The sequence below is a fragment of the Euprymna scolopes genome, chromosome 46, assembly GCF_053919585.1.
Source record: "Euprymna scolopes isolate OS-2025 chromosome 46, ASM5391958v1, whole genome shotgun sequence".
Lineage (NCBI taxonomy): Eukaryota > Metazoa > Mollusca > Cephalopoda > Sepiida > Sepiolidae > Euprymna > Euprymna scolopes.
In genome coordinates, this window is record NC_136527.1 from 178,040,078 (window position 1) to 178,042,834 (window position 2,757).

Here is a 2,757-nt window from a genome sequence, read left to right on the forward strand (position 1 = left end):
TGTCGGCCATGGTTTGTGTAGACAGAACGGCAAACACTGCTGACTTAGTGAATTTGTAGTTACAACCAGCTTGTTAACTACTTTAAAGTGTTTCTCCCTTTACCCTCGAGTATTTTGAAGGTTGTTACACCTAACGATTCATCTGCTGCAATCAATTTTGCATGTCGTTTATATAGTGCTGAGATGATATTAAGTAATAAAATTAGCAGAGGATAAGTAAGTGCCATATTAAAAGATATATAAATTCAATAGATCCTGAGTTTCCATATTGCATGTAATTATCCTCTTTACTGTTTATATAGCAAATTTTACCCGGCCATTAAATTGAGCTTATGTAAATAAGAACTGCCTGTCTTTAAACTTGAATCACAAATTTTTAGCATATGAAAAAGTTATGTTTTACAGAGTAGTAAGAAATTGTGAAAATTGCAAAGAAGTTATATATGAGGGACCATACGTCGGTTGCAATAAAATTAGCTTTTGTGCATATTGGTGAAACTTTGTTTTTATTTTTCAACTACCACTATCCATTTTGCACGTGGTTTATAGCCAGATGCTATGACGTCATAAATTAGTTATGAGGTTTTAAGAGCTCTTTTACCGAATAATAAAAAAATTGTGCAAATTGAAAAGAAATTACAAATTGATATAATGTTACATATAAAATACCAGACGTCGGTGACGATAAACATAACTAATGTGCAGGGTGACAAAGCTTAGTTCTCATTTTCAGGCCAGATGCTATGACGTCATAAAATTAGTTATGAGGTTTTAAGAGCGTTTTTTACAGAATAATAAAAAAATTGTGCAAATTGAAAAAGAATTGTAAATTGATATAATGTTACATATAAAATACGTCTTGCAATAAAGTTAACTAATGTTGACAAAGCTTAGTTCTCATTTTCAGCTGCCACTATCCATTTTGCACGGTGTTTTTGATGTTCACACCAGATGGTATTACATCATAAAATTGATAATGGTGTAAGAGTTGTTTAGAAAATAGATCAATAGTATCTTGAATAATTTGTATTATGTGTAAGGAGTGTGTAACAACTTACCTGCCAAATCGATTGGCCTTAAAATATGTATGTGTTGTATCAATACTAATTATCTTCACATAATAATTAGACAATATATATATTGTGCGGCTGTACTTCATTGTTTGGTGAGCATTGGATTAGATAGGCTTACCTAACATTTCTGTGCTGGCACTATCCATTTTGTGTGTGGTTTATAAGGTGCAGACTTAAGAGGTATAAAGTTATTTAATTAGAACTAGAGCACAAATTGTTTACGGGAGAGACTTTATAGAATTTTATGATCTCCACAGAATATGTTCTTACAAAATGCTGAAACATGTTGGTTTTAAATTTGCGACCCCAGTTTTTAATAGTTTGTAACAGTTGCTATTTTTTTAAAGTTGTTTTTCACAATAATTAATATATTTTTTCAAGTTTAAGAAAAGTTTTAAATTATTATATTTTTGGAGTCAGTGAACATGTTTGACTTATGTTTTTTTTTTACAAAGGAGTCACCATTATTAAGGCCCAGATGCCACTCGAGGATAAGGGTTAATAAGCATACAGTGGTCAATGGAACACTGCCATCGTAATTGTTAGTAGAAATTTGGTAAATTGGATTACTTAAGGGAAACGGCTCATTAAGAACATGTTTAGGTTGGACTTGAAAATGACCATATAATAGTCAGCTGGAAAGCAGGAAAATGGAAGAGTTTCCCAGGTGTTCTGATGAACGAAAAGCTCTTGTACCCCCTCAATGAAAATACCACGACAAACCTTGTAAAAGATAGGGGAGGTGCGAATGAACTGGAAATCCGGGCCATCAAAAAAATGGATGACCTGGTCCTATGATGCAAGTCGGTTTATCGGTAAGACGTTGAATGGAGCAAAGTTCAGATTAACTTAAACCCTGACCGACAAAATGAAACCCGGGAATAAGATGACGTAATTCGGCCGCAAGTAAGACCAAATGCAAACATCAACAGGGTCAGAATGTGGGTCGATTACATAAATTGGTTAACGGGAAAATTCATAAAAAGCAATGATAAACAAGTCAAGAGTCAGTCAGAGAGTGACAGCAGAGGGGAAGGAGAGACGACGCTCAACTGCCTGTAGATTCCATGAACAAAGCTTCTTTCTTAGAACTGCACGCCTGTGGAATTGTCTTCTGTTTTCCTGCTTTCCGGCTGACTACAATATGGTTGTCTTCAAGTCTAACATAAATAAGTTCTTGATACGTCGTTCCATATAAGTTATCAAATTTACCAAATTTTCATTACTAATGATTACTATATTGTCCAATTTCTACTGTACACTCTTTAACCCTTATCCTTGAGTGGCCTCTTGGCCTTGATAATGTGGTGATTCCTATGTAAAAAAAAAACTGCATGTCATGGTCGCAACCACACCCTCTCCACCTCACTATCTTCTCCACCACCGTATTATGTGTATATGTTTGTTATTAAATAAATCAAGTTGTTTTATAACAAAGCGTTTCGTTATTCATAGATAAATGAACAGACGAGTTACAACAACATATATGCATAAATGTCAAACGAACTATCTCTCTATCTATCAAGATATTCAAAAATCTCGGATATTTATAATATAGATGGTGCTAACAAAATAGACGTCACGGCCATACCACCCAGTATATAACAACCTGACAAGCAGCAAAATCCCACCCCAACACAGTAGAGATCCCTAGATGTATGAAAGCCTTCTATTCTAATTGTTT